Raw genomic sequence first — 22,707 nt, 5'->3', positions numbered from 1 at the left:
GGAGCAATAATTTATGCATTAGTGTATAACACGATAACTATAATTAATATGCATTACATTGTATTTTAGAAATTTACTAAAATGGTCAATTTCTGACATGCTCAACTCAAAGCTAAAAGGGTAATTGCATGAGAAGGTAATGGTAATTTGTTTGATAGTGATATTCATTTTATTATGTATACTTATTTCAATTTCAACTAATTTCATGTCAATTCAACATTGATAACTATGTGTTTATCAAAGCCTCAAATTGTATATCTTTAAAATATACCTTTGTTATTAGAAATGAAAAGTAAAACAAAAAAGATGGGAAGAGGAAGTAAAAACCACTCTTTTCCAATGAAAGATGACAAATATGAATACTGCGGCTAACAGTGTTTTCAGTGTTCTCATGAAATGATTACACTGGGAAGTTCTCAATCAGGGACTGGCACTGTAGTTTATAATAACCCACATTCTCTATGCTCAAACTTTCACTACCCTTCCCTAATGTACCATTAAAATGCTTCAGCCTACATTCACAAAAGCCATTAGGAAAGAAAATCTGAACCAGGTTTGGGAACACATCAGCTTGGTCAAGTGGCTTTTATGTTGTCAGAATAAAAAGTGACCTTGGCTTTTAACAGACCAAAGCTGGACATCCTCTTTTCTTGGCAAAATTAATGAGCTTTAAAAAACTTGGTTATAAACAGAAGTCAGTACATTTTACATCCAGCACTCAGGTGTCATGGATTAACTTGTGAATCCTGATATTTTCCTTTTATGATCTATAGAGGAATCACATTTCTCTGTGGCAGTATTCTTTTCTATGCTACAGGGTACAATTTACTAAAAAGATAGTGTAACAGGACTTCAAATTGCAAGTTTCTGTGGCTAAAGCATTCTTGTAATATTGCAGAACTGCCTCCAAACCCTTTGCTAAAAGGATTACAACTCCAAACTCACACATGTCATAGAAGCCATTGCATTATCCGGTTCTGTGCTCCAGCCATGTGCACACATGTAGGATCCACTACCGTATATAACCCCTGGAAACCCTTGCCTGCTCATTGCTGTAGTTCTTGCTCGCTACACCACTGAGACATGGCAGATTCAACCAGGCATCAGAGATCTCACTTCCTGCAGGAAACCTTCCACGACTTTCCAATGCTAGCCTAAATGTCTGGGTGCAGTTTTGACTCCCCTGTCACATGTGCTGCACTTGTATGCTATTCTTCATCACACGTATGTTCATGACCTCCTTGATGCTGGAGGCGGTTTCTTGAACAGCAATGAGTCATAGTCTGTGGTGGTCCCTAAAAGAGACTCAGGGAAATTCTGGCACACAGAAAGTGAATCCAATAGTACAGGACAGATGCTGCAGCACACCACCAAAACTCTCTGTAGACGGAAGATGGAGCTAAACCACTTTCCACCATTTTCAGATTGTACCCAGTTGACATCAGAGTTTTCTGGGAAATCAAGAGGCCCAGGAAGGAAAAGGTTGGGTATGGTAAGACCAATATCAATATCTCTTTGCTTGTATTTATGAGGGTTCATGGGAAAAATGAGTCACCACAGATTTCACATTTTGGAGTTTACTATTAAGTCCTTGATTGATTCTGATTGATCCTGGTTGATTTTTTTTTTTTTTTGACTTTCTAATATTTTTGTCCACTGGGTTTCCAAGAACCTACCTTGAAACTTAGAGAATAATTCAGAGAAATCAGAGAGATGAATAATTGGCTGATTATGCATTTTTCACTTTAATCTCATGCTTATTTCCTCTCCAGGTATTTATCTAGTTGGGTAAGCCACTGTACTCAGAAAACAGGGAGAGAAATGAAATTTTGTTCCCTTGGGGATGGGGAGGATGAAAGAAGATGCAGAACGAACTAGACCAGAAAAGTATGAGATGGGAAAAGGGTATGTTTATCACAACATCAAAGAAAGAATATGAGGAAATCTAATAAAAATGTGGATTTTTAAGTATTAAAATAAATTACATAAGCTTAGGCTCTAACTACACAGTTTTTTAAAGCTATAATGAGGTAACTTCTAAGTCAGTACAAAGAAAATTACAGTATGATAAAATGGTTTATTCATGTACAAGAAGAAAGAAACTGAAAAGAAATTTGGAGAGTTAAAATTCTTGCTAGAACAAGTTTGAGTTTTCTACTTCTGAATTTTAGCTCTATTTTCTTGCTTCAGCAACACTACAGTACCCTGAAGTAAATCAGAATATGAAACCACTTTTCCTAGGATGGTTATTTCACTTATAGCTATCTGCAATGTGGTTTAACTTAGTAGTCAACGAACCTGGATTATGTTTGAGGTTCCCCTCACAAGCTCAGAGCAGTGAGGACTCTCTGCCACAGTTCAGACATAAGCCATCACACTCTGTGTCTGTCCAGAACTATTGAGGGTTCTCTCAGACATTCCAAGGGACAGTCCCTGTTGGAAGGGTCATCAAGAAAACAACAGCAACCAACAATGGATGCTGTTAGGATGCAAACAATCTTGGGCACTGTTGGGAGGGCGTATGTGAGCAGTAGCCTTCTTCAAAAGACTCAAAGGTTCTTGAGACTACAATGACACATCTGCGCTCTCCTGAAGGAGCCCAGCGCAGCACACAATGAGTGTCCACACCCAAGTGTCAGTGTGCCAGGCAATGCTGTGACACTTGCCTACTCGGAGGATTCTTCACATTTTGATCATTCCTCAAACCTCTTATCTCTTGCTTCCTCTCACTAGGTGACCATAGCTTGTCACTTCATTAACATCAGAGAACCTTGCGGACCCACATACCTTGTGATTTACGATTGTCTTCCTCTTGCCTATCGCATGCCAGCCCTTCTGTGGGCCTTGGAGTTCTTCCTCTCCCCTTTCATACTTTCCCTCACATGCACTTGCATTGCACAGCAACTCCTCTTCCTCTACAGACATATGTAGCCACCAAGTCGCCCCAAGCCACCTCCACTCATTGCGATATTTTCTTTTTCTCTCAGTGATGACACTTCTGAATTGAACAGTGACGGGTGGAATTGGGAACAGCAGCTGCTACTTCTCAGATCCCTAGCCAGACTTCCGTATCCTCAAGGCCTTCAAATTCCTCTTGTCAGGTACGTAGATTCCCCTCACGGTGCCAAATCCAATCATCACACGGTTACTTACGTGACAGTCCTTGGGGAGTAATTACTCCTTTCCTTGTGGCATACTTTGTTTTCATGGATTAGAAAAACTCAGAGTTCACTGGGTTTCTTCTATGGCAGCAATCCCTCCTCAGCCTCCTTTGCTAGCCCCTTCTTGCTCATATCTCTATCAGTCTTTATGTAGTCCATGGAGAACTACATCCCACTAAATAACTGCATTTAGTCATGATTTTAAACATTATTTATATGCCAAATTATAATGCATATGAAGCACATTTCTAGGCCTTACCCTAGAATTATAGATAAGTACATAAAATTGTTTGTCTGATGGTGCCATTTGTTGAAGATACAAGAAAAATACAAAATTTCTTAAACAGAACTTTCACTGTCTATCTGCAATCCTCATCCACACAACACCAAAATGATTCCAGAATTCCTTACCGCAGTATCTGGCCCTATCATTCTCCCGCTCTCCCATTTAAAAAAGAAAATACTGAACCAACTCTTAGGTTTTCTTTTTGAACTCCTAATACCAATTGCTTAGTAACCCCTGATAAATCTACTTTTAGAATAGAATCACTGGAAATAGCAAGGGGAATCTCCCAGAATATAAAGTATGAAAATAACACATGATGCAGTGAGTTCATATCTTAGTTGTTCATTCCAAAGTTTTGAATGGGAATTTGCACATGGATTTGTGTGCCTGTTTCCATGGCAGTGTTACTATCCGCAATAGCAAAAAGGCAAAAAGAACCCAGGTGTTTATTGATATCTGAATTAAAAACCAAAATATAGCTCATACTTACAGTGGGTACTGTTCTCTTCAAAAGAATGCAATCCTTATAAATGCTATGGCATTAATGAACACATTAATGCCTAGAAGACATTGTGCTGAGTGAAATAAGCCAGGCACAAAAGAGCCATTATTGCATGAGTCCAGCTTTATGGGGTATTTATATCAGTTAAATGCATACAAATGAAGGACATGAAAGTGGTTCCTGTAGGCTAGAGTAGACAGAAAATGATGGCTTGTCATTTAAGGATTCAGAGCTCTAGCTCAAGTCAAAGCTCAGAAAATGCAAGTGGCTATGGTTTAAGCCATGTTCAAGTATTCACTGCATTTCGTCACTTAGAATGATCAAGTTTCATGTCTTACACATTTTAAACATCCACAGATAAATTAGTAACAGAATCAACATCCTCCACCCATCAGACACTGCAGTGGTTCCTTTTTGTTTTTCCTCCTGAAAATCCATTATCTTCTTAGCACCCGACAAGGAGAATTGCAGTCCATGTGCCTTCCCTGCCTGAGCTCTCACTGGCTTCCACCATACCAAGAATGAGTGTGACACCATTTGCTGCTGCCTCGCACATACAGGGGCATTCTGGTGCAGGACAAACTCCGCCACGTGCCAGGCTTCTTCAGCTCCCTGGCCTTCTTGTCCCTCTTTTCCTGAGGATCCCTTATGCCCACAGCCCTGCTCCCTGTCCACTTCCATGGCTGGAGAGCATGGTGCATCCACACCCCCACTCCATCCTAACCATGCCACCTGTTGTACTGCTAGTAAAACACCATCATCAACAGTTGTTTCTCAGTTGATCTGCTCACTACTTCTCTCCCTTCTATTAGGATGTAAGTTATCCAAGAAAAGACTTTTGTGTGTCTTGTTTAATGCTGGGGGGCTCATAAAATGCCCATAACAGAGTAACACGTTTAAGTAAATGTTTACCATTAAAAATTATGTGTGAGTCCTGGTACTTTAAACTCTGTAGTGAGAAACAGAAACACAAAAGCTCCTGATACGTTTCTGATGCCAGTCAGGCTGCGTTCACTGTCTGACAACTGCACACCTGACCTCTTCCAGCAAGTGCATGAGCATGCATCAGTGAGGGTGATAGTGTGAGCTCTGTGGGAACATAAAGCTTTAGACAGGGGCTTTGAATTTAGAGAGTGGTAAAGTAAAATCTAGGGACACATACATTCTGTGGAACTTCTGTTATATTTTGCTTTGATGAAACAGACAAACAAGCATGGAAAACAAAAAAGCAGCATATTACTGAGTCAGCTGTTCCCACCTTCAAGGATTATAATAAATAGCAAGGAAGAAACCCAATGTGCCCTGTGGCTGAGTCCAGGTGGAAATGATACATCTGCCATTCTCACTTGAGTGACTTTACAAGACATTAGCAGAGTTTAATAGGCTAATTACATCCCTCCCCTGCACCTTCCCTGGAGTCGAGTTGCTCTCCCTGAAATCCCAGACAGGGTGTGTGAGAATTGGAAACAAGGAACTCATTGTATCTAAGTGCAAATCAACTCCCCCAGCATCCCACAATTCCTGATGAGGCAACAGGTTTGGTTTGACTCCAGTTTTTGCTTATGTTGTATAGCACATCCTCAACCTGGGCCATGTTCAAGTTCTTGAGGGGGGGGGAAATAACATATTATTTTAATATTTTAAAAAATATATAACACACAATATTTGTGTGTGCAATGTGTAAGATTTGGAGAGTCACAGTAAGACTAGGGGTCCCCAAATTAGTGTTATAGTAAAAGCATAAGGTGGCAAAATGAGAGAAGAAATTATAAATACAATGTATACTGAAACAGGAAGCACAGTACAAAGTTTCCTGAACCAGACTGCATCCCAGACCAGACACTATGCTCTAAGATTTCACTTTATAAGCTTAGCTTACAATCCAGCTCTCTTCCTTACTTCTCCTGTGCTCTTAGTCCTATAATTTAAGCTCTCTAAGATACCTGCCCCTATCTTTATCTGCATATATGGTCTAATCCTGTAGTGGAACCAGAATAAGAACTAAAATCTACACACTGCCTGGCTAGTGCCAGCACTTAATCTTTGTCTTAGCAACTGTCTGCTGCATCTGCTCACCTCAGGCATCTCTTATTGTTCGTGCCAGGGAAGATGAATTACAAAACCATTAGCAGAGGTTTGGATAAAGGAATTGTAGTCTCTCCATACCACAGCGAATATTTCCAATATTTAATAAATGTGTTGTATGTATTTGATATTCATTTTATATACAAATGGTTATTTGAGGTTAACAATATTTTGTAATTTTCATTCCAACAAACACATCCATTATATGCTAAGAAAACAGTATCTATTCATTATCAAGGTGAGAACTTGAGGATAGGAGTTTTAAGAATCCATGAAAGTGGCGTTGCACATGCCATAAACAACTTGAGTTTCTTTGCCCATCGTTTCCCATCATGCCACCAATGTACTCTTCCCAAAATCTTCCCTCTCTCCTATAGTCTGAATTTCTGCTCAGTTGCTCCTGACAATTTAGCTTAAGACTCTCGAGAGTAAACAAAAGCCACAACATTAGACACCTATCCCAGGAACCCCTGCTTTTCCAGCTCCCCACTGCCTGAGCCATGGAAGAATGAGGAGAAGGCAGGAGGGAGCAGATGCTGAAGAACCCTCTGTGGAAAACAGATTAAACTTCAGTGGAGATTGTTTGGAGACTTAACAGAGACATTAAGTCAAGAAACAGAGAAGAGCCTCTTCACAGTCCTGTGTTGCCAGGGCCAGTATGAACCACGATGAAAGCTTGTGTTGTGACACAGCTGCCACTGAAGCTTGAACTGTAGTTCATGGCTACATTTAAGTGCAGAATGCAAAGGAGAGGCCAGCCTGACCTCCAAAGTCTTTGTGCCCTGATCTTTTGTGCTTCGCCCAGTCTTGCTCTTCCCCCAGAAGTTAGTTCTTGATCCTAGTTCATCCCCGAAATAAATCAGCAAAGCAAAACTGATCACCAACCAGTAATCTACTAATATTCTCACAATTGCCAAGTTTGTAAACGGCAGAGGAGGGACTTAAATCACACACTTTTTCATTCAATGACTAGCTTATCTGTTTTAAGGAGGATGGTAGCTAGTTTCCCTTAAGACCAATAGAATCAGAAGTTTCTGCCTGTGTTGATGAGGAAGAATAACACGGACTGAGAGAATGAACGCTCTGATTGATTAGCAGTTCCTGACTTCAACACAGAAGAGATGCTTGGGGATGAGCAATAATACTGCTTCCAGCTGTGGTCGTTGCTGTCCCCGCCATGGCAGCTGTGCAGTAAGCATCTGATAAACAGAATCTTCCATGCCTCAGAACAGCTCTGTGCTAGAGACAGCACCCTCATTTAGACAGACAGATGAAAAAGGAATGACGTTGTTCATCCAGATTATCAGACCTGGCAGAGCTGGAGCCACTACCCCAAACTGGCGTAAATCCGATTTATATTTAGCATCTTCATTACTTCCCCTAAGGTAAGAGAGGCATTGGGTGTGGCTCAAGTTGGCCTAGAATAACTAGAATTTTTTTGTCGTAATTTCCTATTGTACATTTGTAAGTCATACACATATTCTAGTTTATGTTGCATTGCTAAGGATCAGATGTGGAGATGCAATGCCAGAGCTTATTGAAAAGCTGGCTATGCTTAGCTAGTACTGAAGTTTCCTATGTCACCATGTGACCCTTCCACTCCCTGCCTTTGTGGTGGCCTCAGCCACAGGAGCTTCCTGCTGCTATGATGTTTGGACTTTCGGTGCCTACAGATACAAGATAAACAAAAGCCATTTCTTTATAAGTACCCAGCTACAAATATTTTGTCATTAACAATGAAAAATAGCCCCATCTATTCATCTAAGTCTATTTCTTAAAAAAAAAAAAAAAAAAAAAAAAAAAAGATTTTCGAAAGTGTTCTTACTGTAGAGGAATAATTGTTCTCTAAGAAGATGAGATGCATCCCTGAAGACACAGATTCCCTGCACTGGGGGATACAGACACCCCAGCTTTAGAAGTATGTCAGCACACTACCATCCCAATAATGAGATTTTAAAACATTGCAATCTCTAGAAACAATGCTTACCCAAGGATGATTCTCCTTTGGGCCTTAGCATGAGTCAACACTCACTTGTTACCACTAGAACCTTCAATTCAGATCCACTCTGGTGGCAACTCATCAGCCAACAGAGCATCAAGAGCCTGGGCCAACTCACACAGCCCCTGAGACCACAGTGAACCCTCAACTCCATAGGGTTAAAGTAAAGAAATGCCCCAGCCTGGGGACAGGAAGGCATCTAGCAACAAGAGGGAATCAAAGGGAGCAAATCAGTATGAAACAATCAAGTGATGGAGAAGAGTATTCGTTTAGAAAGAAAAAGTAATTTGCTGTGCTTCAGTTCCAGAACTGAAGGCACCCTCTCTAGCAGAAGGAAAAATAAACTTGTCATTTGAAAATGAAGCAAATTAACTGTCCAGATGCCAAGAGAATTAAACAGAAGACAAAGCTAAAAACATCTGTCTTTCGAGAGCAGACTGTGACTCCATGAGCCTGGAGATGGCAGGATTTGTATGTCAAGCACACACGTTGTTTAGGAAACAAGTCACAGAATACAACCAGCTGGTCCGTGCCCTGAGCTGTTTTGTTTTACTGTCCTATAACGCATACAGGGTTATGATGAAATGTCTGTATCAATTATGTATCATTTGCCTGAAATCATGCTAAGTGTTTTACACGCATATTATTTCAATTACTTCCTCCCTTACTCCACCAAATAGCTGACGGTAAACAGCATTGTCATTTTGACCTTAAAGATAGTGATTCTGAATTCAGGAGAGACTGGGAAATTGTCGAGGTCCCATAGCTACTGAAGGGTGGAGTAGAGCCAGGATTGGAACATTGACTATGCAAATCCAGACCCCGTTTTGAGTGCATGCAGTGTTAGAACTGCAGTCAGGTAAGAAGAGAGAAACAGACATCAAAAAACTGGGGTGGCAGACAGAGCTGCTTGTGGGATAGCGAACTCTGAAGGCAGCTGCTTGGGCAGATGCTGCAACAAGGAGGCATGCACTGCTGCAAACTGCTTATGTGAGCAAAGCTGAACTTCGGACCAGCGGATCAGGCCATATGTTAATTGTTGCCTTGGGTTTTGTTGTTGCTGAGCTTGTGTATTTGTTTGTTTGCATGGTTTTATTCTTATTTATTTACCTTTTTTTGATGCAAGTGACAATAAGCTTTTCCTTCCTTTTTGGCTTAGGCAGGGAGCACGAGAATACACACAGCAGCTTTGACTGCTACCAGCTAGGATGTGTCCCTGTGTAATGAGCTGGGCTTCTGTGCTCCTCTTTTGATCACTGAACGGAGAGAGGAAGACAGTCCTGCAATCGTATCCTCACGCCTGAGCATGAAAGAAAAGCACCAGGCAAGCCACAATGATGACTGTGGAATGGTGGCTGTGTTTTTACCAGTGAAAGAGCTGGACCACCCTCTCCTCCCAGTTGCTAGATTAAAAAGTCTCCGTTGCTGTACTATTTTCTGGCAAGACCCAATTCTGAGGAATATGGCAATTACTTAGTACTCACCAAAGCGCCCAGCACAGCCCCAACCCTCCCGAAGCCCTTCTCACACTTTCTGATTCCTAGTCCCCAGTGTCTGCTGCACTGCCCTCCCCGCCCCTTTTTTGGAACAAACAACAACAAACCTAATGGGTTTTAGACTACAGGCGTGCTTGGCATGTTCCTGGTGATCTGAGCAGACAGAAATCAGGTAGAAAAACACTCCAGGTTCCCTTGCTGATCCCACACAGTCACCAAAAATACAGCTTCGAATTCTGCCTTGCCATTCTGTTTTATCAGCATTTTGATTTGTTGGTTTTTGATCTCAGGATGTTTGCTCCAGCTTTAGACCTTGCTTATTGCTCTAGGACAGACAGAAAGAAGCTGAACCCAGCAGCACTAACTGGGCTTTTCCACTTTTATTAGGGAAGCCAATCTTTCTCCTCTTCCCCTTCCTTCTCCTCTTCTTCTCTTCTGAAGAAGTCACTAGCCATAGTGGCTCATATCTGCATTGAATTTGGGATATTGGGAACATAATCATTGTGATAGACCTAGACCAAGCATTGAATGCTCACCTAGGTCCTTGTTACCAAACTGGGGTTATCTTACCAAGAAAGAAGAGAGGTTTCTACATAAGCAGGCACTGTAGAATGCCACTGATGCCAAATGGACTGAGGATTACCCCAGCCTGGTCATGGCTGACTCTAGAAAGTTAATAAATCTCCCCTTGTCTGTCTCCTCATCTGCAATACAGGGCTGGCTATAGAGATACTCACCTCAAAGGGTTTCTGTGGAGATGAAATATATTGGTTCTGGTAAAGTCTTTTCAAAAAAGCCTCTTATACAGTAACCACTGAAAGAACTATAGAGAGTTCTAGCAAGATTCAGTGGACATAAGGCTAGTTTAATAGATTTTTAGAGTGGGTATTTAAGTGTTCTATGTAAGTATATGACTTTGAAAATATTTAATGACTAGAATCGCATGCTCAGGAAGTGAACAGAATGGAAAGACTAGTTGGGGGAACACAGGTACAATACTCTGATGGATTTCTTCTGGGGCAGGAGTTGGCACTTGATGCATCTAGAAGAGTCAGGCAAGCATACTATAGCAATTGTTATAACTGGTATTGAGATAGACAAAGAAAGACCCAGCCTAAAGGTACTTGACTGGTGGCAGTACCTGATATTAGACAAAGTTCCTTGAGAAAGACACCCAATCTTTGTTGTAAATAGTCAGTAATGTTTTCCCTTTAAGTTATTAAAGTTGTGACACACTGCTTGACGGACAGCTTCCAGACTCGTCTTCTGTGCCCAGCTGCCTTAAGTAAAGAGCTGTCAATCACGATGCCCCTTGTATCCCAATCAGCTGTCTTGTGATCATGGCAGCTTTGCTGTTCTGAATACTTCCTGAACCTTCTGAGGAAATTCCACTCCAGCAGTAAGAACCACAGAAACTGTAAGCATTTACAGTGCCCATCACACACACACACACACACACACACACACACACACACACACACACACTCACTCACACACTCACTCACACTGAATCTGTGCTTTATTCAGAGAGCTGCAATCTGGGAAGTCAGAATGAAATCTGCCTTCCCCCATCTTTCTCTCATTAGCATTTTCATACAGAACCAGAACAAAGGCATCAAATCAATTCAAAGTCACTTCTGCCCAGGTGGGCCTTGTCTCTGAAGCTGAGTTGCAGGGTTGGGGGTAGGGAGTTGACATAAGCCAAGGCCACTCAGTCTTGCACACGTCATGGGCCATCTGGATGGCATCCAGTTGTAAGGTTAGCTCACAGAAGACAGATCATTGGCCACGTGAATGTGCCAATTCTGTTGTTCCTCACCGAAAAGCACAAGTGTGCTGATTACAGAGTGACCATGGCCAACCACACTGCAGCGGATGCACTGACTTCCAATATCTTCTCCAGTCACTACTGCCCCAGACAGCCGCAAGATCTCTGGGAGATGTCACTCAGATCGCAACCACCCTCAGTGACCTCCAGATGAACCTGCCTGCAGTCATTTCCAATGTTCCTTCCAGTCTCGCTGCTATTTCTGCCTGAGCCAAGAAGGGAGCCCTACCTAGACTAACTCAGCACAAAGCCTCTGACTGATGAATGAACTGTTGACAATACTTCAGAACTGGGGTCTGTGCTCATCTGCCCCTCCTCCAATCTGACTACATAAGCCTTCTTAGGTCAGAGTGGAAAGCTGGCCAATGCGCTGATGGCCTCCTTGTGCTGTGATACTAGGTGACAATAAAACCTGCCTAGAGTGATTTTTTTTTTTAATTTTTCTTTTTTTGTAGTTTTTGTTTTTGTTTTTCAAGACAGGGCTTCTCTGTGTAGCCTTGGACTCACTTTGTACATCAGTCTGTCCTTGAACTCAGAGATCCTCCTGCCTCTACCTCCCCAAGTGCTGTGATTACATGCACATGCCACAGTGCTTGGCTTTTTTTTTTTTTAATTTTTAATTGTTGACCTGAGGAAATCTTCAGGCTTCTAGTACCTACATAATAGCAACGGTTATAAGGCAGCTTGAGCAAGACCTAAGGGCTATAAACCTGGAAACTGCTAGGGCACTAAGCTTTCCGAACATTCGGCAGCTAAGACACAGCTGAGGAATTCCAGAGCAAGCAAAGGCTTTAGAGAGTAAGAGGCTGCAGACAGTGGAGCCTGCAGGGGTGAGAGGCTACGAGGAACTCGATAAGAACTGCAAATCCAGCCTCCACAAGAGTTTCAAAGGCTAAGAGCTTAGGACCTGCCATTGAGACCTTGGAAACTATAATGATGTTGGCTATTCCTGGGCCACTGTAAGTCCATGAACAGAGCAGTAAGCCTTCACTTGGGTCCCTACACCTGCTAGCTGGCTTTGAAGCCCGGGACCCTAAGCCTTTATTCCTGAAGGCACAGAGCTACAAGCTTCTGGTTTTGAAATCACAGTACACTTTTGAGTTGTGTACCTAGAGCTATAAGTGTCTGGCATTGACAGCTGTAGCTATAGGCCTGTACTTCTCAAGAGCCAAGTCTCTGAGATTAAAAGCCACTCTGCAAGCCTCGGGTTCTGAAAAGCACTGGGATTCTAACTCCAGAAGCAGCCCTTTGCCTGTTCATTATGTCCACCTGACTGGAGTAAAAATCCCTTCATGTATTTGTGACAAGATGATGGAACAGCATAACTCAGGCCCTATACAGGTTTTACTATGTCACATAATGTTTGGATATATGTGTATATGCATATACATATATAAAATAAAAATATACACATATGTAACTATATAGCAAGCATATGTATATGTATTGCTAGTATATTCATGGAGTACAAAATTATATATATATACATATATTAATACGTAGTGTAACATGACGGCAATATTGTCAGCAACAAATGTTAAATCCAGACCTAGGGGTTTCCAGCTTCACTTGAAGTACAAGTAGAAATATGGGCTTTGACAGGGACAAAATATATCAGGACACAGGGGTCTTCTATGAGACTGTTTCTCCAACCAGGGACCATGTATGAATATAACCTAGAACCCCAGCTCAGATGTAGCCCATGGTAGCTCAGTATCCAAGTGGGTTTCCCTAGTAAGGGGAACAGGAACTATTTCTGATATGAACTTAATGACTGGCTCCTTTACCCACCCCACCAAGGGAGGAGCAGCCTTTCTAGGCCACAGGGGACGACATGGCAGCCAGTCCTGAAGATACCTGATAAGCTAGAGTCAGACGGAAGGGGAGGAAGATCTCCCCTAGCAGTGGACTTGGAAAAGGGGCTGGGAGGAGATGAGGGAGGGGGGATTGGGAAGGAATGAGGAAGGGGGCTATGGCTGGGATACAAAGTAAATAACCTGTGATTAATATAAAAAATAAAAATTAATATAAAAAATAAAGATTGAACACACACACACAAAAAAGAAAGAAATATGGGCTTTGTAGTCAGATGACCCAGGTTCAAATCCCAAAACTGCAACATCCTAGTTCTGGAACTGTGGGCAACTGTGATCGTCTTTCTCATATGCATTCCTCACTTTCTTAATAGTCACTGTATAGTGACTGTGGTTTTCAGTTGTCTATTTAAACAGACTCAACCCCATGTGCTTTGAGCACTTACTCTACGCTGACTCCACGCACAAGCTAAGAAATGTCTCAACCCATGACTCCAGTTGCCAGATCAGGGAGGGACCGGTGACCCAATTTGAGTCACAGAGTCGGGGGCCAGTGGTGGGAGGCTAGAAAAAAAGCCCTGTTGGTGTTCTGGCAGAAGCTGTTAGAAGGAACATGGTTCCTGGATTCAGAGGGCCGAGGATGGAGTACAAGACCCTTCTTAGCATTACACAGAAGAGCAAGCTGAGGATGGAGAGGCCACAGAAAGGGAAGACAAGAGAGAGAGGCTGGTCGCTCCATGCTGCTAGTGCATTGCTAAATGAGTAACCTGAAGGTAAGTTTACATCTGAACTTTCTAGTTTTATAGGATAGTTCATTTATTTTATTACTTGAAGCAATGTGAGCTTAAACTTTTTATCACTTGAGCCCTGAACTCTTGTAAGTAATAGAATTCTTAGGCTCTACTCTCCATGTGTAATGAGGACAGCGGTCTCTGCTTCGTAAAGTGATGATTTAATTAAATGATGCAAGTAAGTCACTTACTTACAGAACCGGACACAAAGTAACTGTTCAGTGAAATTTCACAAAACACTGAACAAATAATTAGCAAGTGCCCAGCATAGGAAGAGCTAGGTCACGAGATACTGAGGACAAACTGAGAATGCAGACATGAATAGGTATTTCCAATGTTCATTCAACCATTCAACCGCTGTGACATCATAATGGTGACAAGTCTCACTGTTACACCTGGCAACACAGGCTAAGCTCTTCTATAGACTTCAGTCTGAACCAGGTGGTGGGGCTCATGCCTTTAATCCCAGCACTCAGGAGGCAGAGGCAGGCAGATCTCTGAGTTCGAGGCTAGCTTAGTCTACAAAGCTAGTTCCAGGATATCCAGGGCTACATGAAGAAATTCTGTTTTGGAAAAACCAAAATATATGACTACATGAAATATTCTTCTGTATATATTATCCTCCAAATCCCTTATATAATGCATGACAACGTTCAGCGATGTCCCGTCATGCTCATCTGTTTTACAAGCTACCTAAGATCACTGTCACTCTGTGTGGTAGAGGTGAGGTGCTGAGGTTCTTAAAGTATAATGCATTTGCTAGTTGAACTCTGTGGAACATATGTCTCTCCTTGTGTTTTCAGGGTAAGAAGATGAGTGGGTTAACTCATAGGTTCTTTCTCACTTTATGAGAATAGCCAATGGAGACCTTTCTAATCACCCCCACCTTTACTTACTCACCACACACTGTAAGAGTGAAAGCCAAGTTCATGTGCATGCCTTTTCCTGCTTGCTCTGCCTTTTTCCTAAGCACAAACTGGATGCCTGGCTATGCCAGCATGCTTGTTTGCATGTGCTCATTATCTAGCCTCTGCCCACACTCACTGCCCTATTCCTACCTTCACATACCCTCTGCTATGAACCAGGACATAACAAACACCCCTGTTTCGATTGTTTGACTGTCTAGCCCTGCCACCAATGCTGTTAGCTTGTTGAGGTCATCTGTGAGCACAGTGTCGAAGCAGCCCTAACTTCCAGAAATGTGCCTGCTCAAATATTGATTTGCTATAAAGCACGGAACTCAATCTGTAACTAACACACTTCCCTAAGTATTTAGGTATTTGTTGATTGTGTTATCTCATTAGCTGTAATCTTTAAGAAAGGAAGAAGAAGAAGAAGAAGAAGAAGAAGAAGAAGAAGAAGAAGAAGAAGAAGAAGAAGAAGAAGAAAAGGAGGAGGAGAAGGAGGAAGGAGGGGTAGAGGAAGGAGGATGGGAAGGAGGAAGAAGCTTTCTCCACTCTCAAATTCTACTCAGAGCCTGACATATGCATAAGCAAGCAATAATCTTTAGCATTAAATGATTAAGCCTACAACAGTGAAGTTTGTGTTTTGTGTATGCTAGCCTAAGTAAAATTTTATTTAATGCAGCTTGTAGATTACCTATTGATAAAACTCTTAAGCTTACTGAAATCATTAAAAGAGGAGCCCAGTTTAGTTAAATATTAACCTGTAAATAAGCATTTTCTTGCCTTTTTAAGGTGGGTCTTCCCAGGTAGGCAAGGCATTTTAAAGGCCCTTTGCTATTGTCTGATATGCCAAGAGGGCAGACTGACCTGTTTTCACAGTGTGTAATTCATGCTCATTCATTATTTGCTAGCACGGGAGCAGGTGCTGAACAGACCACAGCAACATAATACCCTTATTACTGCTCAGCGCTTTGTTTCCTGAGCTCAAGTAGGCCCCCTGCTACAGCAGTTAGCAAAGAGAGCATTTGCAAGGCCTCCTGCTCTGCTGAAGATAAGATTTAAGAAGACCAAGAGGAGGGGCCTTTTCTTTAGCACTCCATAGAAGACATTGGCCTGAAACCCAAATCTAATATTTCAATGCAATAAGCAACAAATATTGGCAATATATTGAAAGCAAGAAAGGCAGGCCTCAAGCAGAAAACACACACTAAGAGTAATAACGTCATCTACAATTACTTTTAGGTGCGTAATTTTCTCACACTGAACATACTGTTGTGGTAAATGAGAAAACAACAAAACAAAACAAAACCTTCCTTTAGAGATATGTAAAAGTCAAACAAAACACCTTCAACCATAGGAAGCAGATAAAAATACTGTAGACAGCTGATATATTTCACCAAACCTGAAACATGAAAGTGAGAAAAAGTAGATCCGAGCCGCACAGAGAACTACAGGTGTTTGCTTCATCCCTGTGCTTGGCTGCAGGAAGTTACCGTCTCATGGGTAGAGAAAACACATGTAGTCTGAAGTAAAAGTGTCTGCAGATCCCACTTCCACGGAGACAATCCTCTCTTGCCTCTTCTAACATCTGCTGGTATACAGGAAATGTACTGTTCTTTGGTTTATAGGCATAGGTCAAAAATCTTCCATCCTGTGGCCATTGTGTGTATATGTGTGACGTGTACATGTGGCATGCATGTGTGCGTCTGTCTGTCTGTCTGCCTGCATCCAAATGGCCTCTTTTTTTCTTTTCTTTTTTCTTTTATTTTATTAATTGCAGTTTATTCACCTTGTATCCCAGCTGTAGCCCCCTTCCCCCTTCCCTCCCAATCCCACCCTCCCTCCCTTTTCTTCTCCTGTGCCCCTCCCCCAGTCCAATAATAAGGGAGGTCTTGCTCCCCTTCCATCTGACTATAGTCTATCAGGTCTCATCAGGACTGGCTTCTTTGTCTTCCTCTGTGGCCTGGCAGGGCCGCTCCCCCGTCAGGCAGAGGTGATCCAAGAGCCAGCCCATGAGCTCATGTCAGAGATGGTCCCTGGCCCTATTATTGGGGAACCCTCTTGGATACTGAGCTGCTTTGGGCTACTTCTGTTCAGGGGTTCTAAGTTATCTCTATGCATGGTCCTTGTTTGGAGTATCTGTTTCAGAAAAGACCTCTGTGCCCAGATTTTTTGGGTCTGTTGCTCCCTTTGTGGAGCTCCTGTCCCATCCATGTCTTTCTATCTCGCCTTTCTTTCATAAGATTGCCTGCACTCTGTCCAAAGTTTGGCTATGCATCTTAGCATATGTTTTGATACCCTGCTGAGGAAACAAGGACATTTGCTCAACCATATTCATAGCAGCTTTATTTGTAATAGCCAGAAGCTGGAAACAACCCAGATGCCTGTCAGTAGAGGAATGGATACAGAAATTGTGGTACATTTACACAATGGAAAACTACTCAGCAATTAAAAACAAGGAAATCATGAAATTTTCAGGCAAATGGTGGGCTCTAGAAAAGATCATCCTGAGTGAGGTATCCCAGAAGCAGAAAGACACACATGGTATGTACTCACTTATAAGTGGATATTAGACATATAATATAGGATAAACATACTAAAATTTGTACACCTAAAGAAGCTAATAAGGAGGACTCTGGGTAAGATGATCAATCTTCATGCAGAAAGACAAATGAGACGAACACCGGAAGAGGGAGAAAAAAGGGAACAGGAGAGGAGCCTATCACAGAGGGTCTCTGAAAGACTTCACCAAATGGCCTCTTTTAATAAAGCCACAAGTCATGTCTGAACAGGGCCCATCTGAATGGCTCCTGATCCTTGCTGGCTGTGGCACTGGGTGAGCTAGCTGGCACAGTGCTGGAGAGCTCAGCCTGGTGGAGTGTGCACAGGTGAACTGGAAGGCTGACCAATTCATTTGCATCCCAGGCCTAGATACAAGGCTTTGAATTTACCCACCCGACATCTACCCCATCTATGATCTGCTGGAGCATGGGAAAGAGCCAGTCCTGCAGATCCTGCTTCCAGATCTCCATGACATAGGACAACAACAGGATATTGAAGAGGAGGTCCAAGTGAGGATCCAGTTTTGACGATGCAACAGAAGCCGCCAAACAGACCAATGACTCACTGCAATGAACACTTGCAAGTAAAGATGTATGGGCAAAAAGGTATATTGTGTGAAACGCTGTGACACAATACAGCTTCCATGACAAGTTTTTTTTTTTTATATTCTATCATATTTTACTTTATTTTGAAGGGTAGGATGCAAGAGCAAGGGACCGACATAAAGGGAAGGGGAGATGAGCGGAATTGTGGTTCAGGATGTGAAATTCACAAGGAATCAAGAAAAAAAGTTTAAAAAAAATCAAGTGCACTATTTAATGAGTAAGATAAAACGCAGGCTGCATAGGACAGAAGGAGCAGAGCTGTAAGTGGCGCTCCTCCATGGTCTCCACTTCAGCGTCTACCTGCAGAATCAGGCCTTGGGTTTCTGCCCTGAGTTTCTGCAGTGATGGCGAGCTGACCCGAGTGTTCCAAGAGGAAATGAACCTCACCCTCCCTGAGTTTGTTTCGGTCATGGAGTTTATCACAAGAAAGGAAATCAGACTAGGCCAGGAAGAAGACAAAGTAACGCATAATAATACACATCAACACAGGTCATGGAACCTGGAGGGTGTGTGTCAGTGGTTTCCACAGGGAAACAAAGGAAACGGATGTTTAGAGCAGGCGCGTTTTGGTGGTTTATTTTTGTTTGTTTCAATGCTGGGGATTAAAGACAGCTTCCCAGGAGTAGGGCAAGAGCACTACCCCTCTCTGCTCAGCCAGGGCCTTTAGTTAGGTAACCTTGCGTTTGGCCTCAGCATCCCATAGTGTAGTCATACCTGGCCAAGTTACTAAGCCTGGCATGGTTTTGTTGATTGTCAAGTGGGGCACTGTGTACAGCTTAGTCGCACAGGGCGAGGTCTTGGTTATGTGTGTAATAATTAACTCTTGTTAAGTCATTAAGGCAATGACTTTTATGTACTTAGTAGTATACATTAATTGGGTAAAAGGGCTGGCGGGTTAATAGAAGTAAACACATTCAGGAGTGGGAAGAGCCTCCCACCAGGTGACTCATTGCTAAAGGCGTCAAAGCTGAGCTGTCAAGTCACTGGGTTGGCATGTTCATTCATTAGGGGATCATCTGTCACTTGAATGATTAGCACCAGAAAGATCTCATTTTTCCCTTTGAATTATCACCTCAAGAAAATAAAGTATGACTGCTAAGATAGTACCGTGTGTGTTAAATAGATGCAAAGAGGACCTTCCTGCCTAGCTCTCTGCCTGCGGTACACTAATAACCTTCACTAAAAACAGGTACGATCTGGGTTCACAACTGAATTGATGTTCGGGAAATTTATTGCCATGTGGCAAATTGACATTAGGGAGAATCCCCTCCCCCAATTTCTACCTCTTGTTTATGTGCTTGAGTTATTCACAAACTGATGGTGTAAACAAGCTCCATCACTTGTTTCTAACAAGCATCGTATTGGATTGCTGGGACTATTGGGTTTATGTGATAGAATATTATATGTTATTAAATGGCATAAATGCTGTCCTGCTGGTCAGTCCACTCTAGAGCACTGGTTCTCGTCCAGTAGGTCACAGCCCCTTTGGTCATTGAACAACCCTTTCACAGCGGTCAGCTAAGAGCACAGGAAAACACAGATATTCACATTATCATTCATAACAGTAACAAAATTACAATTCTGAAGTAGTAATGAAAATGATTTTATGGTTGGAGTCACCACAACATGAGTAACTGCATTAAAGGGTCACAGTGGTTGAGAACCGCTAATCTGTTGTCTTGGTGCTCTTGACAAAGCAAGCTGCCATAAATTCTGCAGCTTCAAGGGGAATGAATTCTACTTCTGGTCTGAACTCTTCTGGCCTAATCTTGAAAGAGAATCCAGTTCTGGCCAATAAGATGGCAGCTTTGGAGAAACTTGAGTTGTGCTATGCCTACATTCCAAGCCAGTGGGAGGTAATAACTGTGGGTTAAATCAAAGGTTCATTTCTTATAAATGTTATCAAACAAAGGCATCACAGAAGCTCTTCTTCTGTCCAATAGGAATTTGTGCATCAAATGAAGATTTGCTCTTGCAAACCATCCATTGTAAATTTACCTTGTATAACCATCCAAGAGTCACATGAGATGCTGTCCTCATTCATGTTTATGCTAAATTATCCAGTGACCATCTACTTTGGTTACTGTACTGAATGTTGGTGATTAAACATGGGTAAAACCTTCTCTACCCATACGGGGTTTCATTTATGAGTGAGGGAAAGCAGTCTGTGAATAACATCAGGGCCCAGAAGGTGTTATTAGAAGCATAACCACGGCCACTGGGAAGATGTTACTGAGGATGAGTGATCATTTGTATGTGCCCAACCACAGCTGGATTGCTGTGAAAGACTCACAATAGGTTATGATCTTTATAATGCATGCTCCCAAATTTAAAAGCCTTTCTTATTTGTGTTGATGTGCCTACTGAACCATCGTTTCATGGTCAACTGTTATTGATGCCTCAACAGAGAGTTCACCTCGCTCACCACTAGAGCCTCAGCTCTGCAGCATTGTCTGGTAAGCACACACTTAGAAGGTTTGCAGAAATATTTAGGCTAAAATTGTTGCTCCTAAGGTTTTTGTTGTCAAGGTACTGCTACTGAGAAGGATGATAGGCAGTTCTTAAAAGTCGATACTTTAGTTGGGCAGTACTGGTACACACCTTTAATCCCAGCACTCGGGAGGCAGAGGCAGGTGGATCTTTGTGATTTTGAGGCCAGCCTGGTCCAGGATAGCCAGGGCTCTGTTACACAGAGAACCCCTATCTCGATAAACCAAAACCCAAACCAAAACAAAACAAAAATTAGCCACATTAGGCTGAAGGGTTGATACGTGAGAATTAATTCTTATTTGTATCTTGCTTCAGAATGATTCTGGCTGCACTTACTGCTCCCTCTGCCCCTCTCACTGTAACAAAGCAGACAAGGTTAATAAATGAAACACACTTTCGTGTTCTTCTTGGTAATCAAAACTTTTCTATTAGTCCCTGTTCAATATTTCCATTTTCAATGGGAGAAAAAAGTTCAAAATTTTCTCTGTTGTGCTGTGATTATTTATATGAATTGCCTAATAGGATTTTTAAAATCTCATTCCTATAGGAATTTGGAAACAATGAGTTATAACTTCATTACAAGGAGGTTATTTTTACTAGAAGGAAATCACAATCAGCCATCTAATCTAAGATGATTTACTGTTAACTGTCTTATACAGTTCATCTCTGTAGTCTGAATTCATAATTGAGTCTTCTTCAACATGTGACAGGAGAATGAATACCAATTCCTTTTTGGCCAACAATAATTAGTTTCCATCAGATTATTCACTGGAGAGATTATGGCATTCTAATCAAACAGTGCTCTTTTCACTGGAATTATAATAAATTTGGGCTCTCTAATTTTTAATAGAAGAAAATAATCACTTGGTTTACATTTTAAAACCTTCACTTACTGGTTTAATATAAATAAGAGGGTATGTATTAAAGTAGGATCTGCCACACTTGGAAAACTAAGGCCAGTTTTCAATATGAAGAAAGTGTTTTAATTTCTTGACTAATAAAAAAAAACTTGTCTAATTATATAAATCAAAAATAAAGTTATTGAGCTGGTTGTGGTGGTGGATGCCCTTACTCCCAGCACTCGGGGAGGCAGAGGCAGGCAGATCTCTGTGAGTTCGAGTCTATAAGGCAAGTCCAGACAAGGCAGCACAGAGAGAGACCTGTCTCTAAAAACCAAAAATAAGTTAGTTAATTAATTAATTAATTAAAGTTATTGTCCAACTCTGTGTCACTATCAACTGTGTGGGGAAAAGCTTCCAAAACTGATAAAACTTAGCTCAATATTTTGTGTACACACACACACACACACACAGATATTAATTTATGTCTATATATTGAAAAATCCTGGGGGGGAGCCAAGATGGCGGCACCAGGAGAATACCGTGTCTGAGAAGCAGGACAACACACTCCGAGCAGCGGCCAGGAGACTGAACTCTGGGCCCTAAAACAACAGCGATCGATCGTGTTTCCCAGGTGAGGGGAGGCTCCCACGGCGTGGGAAGCAGTCGGGTCCACTCTCGGCTGCCCAGCCAGAACCCGGAAGAGAACCTGGCTAACACAGGCTTTGGGTCTCTGGGCTGGTGCTGCAAGCCTGCTTGTCCCGATCAGTTTCCCAAGCTGATTGGTGGGCACATGGGTGCCTGAGGCTGGGAGTCCCAGTCGCAAAAAAACCCAACGGGGAAGGAAAGTTGCCAGACTGGTCACCGATCACCCAGTCTTTCCCTGGAAGGTCTCTCCGACCTCGGTGGGTACCTGCCGCCATCACAATTGAGCTCCTGCCGCGCACAGATCTCAGCTGCGCGCCCAGCTCAAAATCCCTACTCCCTCTTCGGAGGAGGCAGGAGGCATCCAGCAGAATCTGCCACAGACCACATTGTCTGTACCCCAACCCGAGATCGGGGCTGAGAAAACTCAATCCTTTCGGGCACTCCCCCAAACGCCGCCATAACCCTGCCGCAGTGGAGTGGAAGGATAAAGAGGCACACAGCGGCTTCACAGTGCCGGAACTCCAGTGCTACCTGCCGCTCCTAGCAAACAAACTATAGCTCAGGATCTGGGACTGTGGTCATTCTACAGGTCCTGAGATTATCCTGGGTCCAGCGCAATAAGGTCTAGCAGCAAGTTCTATCACCGGCGCTCCCCCCCCCCCCCCCCCCCCCCCCCCCCCCCCCCCCCCCCCCCCC

General features: G+C 42.5%; 1 protein-coding gene across 1 annotated transcript in view; it reads right to left on the bottom strand.

The window, feature by feature from the left end:
• Positions 1 to 22,707, bottom strand: part of Stk32a (serine/threonine kinase 32A) — a 118,843-nt gene that overhangs the window by 28,528 nt on the left and 67,608 nt on the right. The gene's annotated exons all lie outside the window — the stretch shown is intronic.

This window comes from Psammomys obesus, unplaced genomic scaffold (assembly GCF_907164565.1).
Source record: "Psammomys obesus unplaced genomic scaffold, mPsaObe1.curated_primary_1811, whole genome shotgun sequence".
In the NCBI taxonomy this organism is placed as follows: Eukaryota; Metazoa; Chordata; class Mammalia; order Rodentia; family Muridae; genus Psammomys; species Psammomys obesus.
This window is presented reverse-complemented; position numbering and strand designations above follow the sequence as displayed.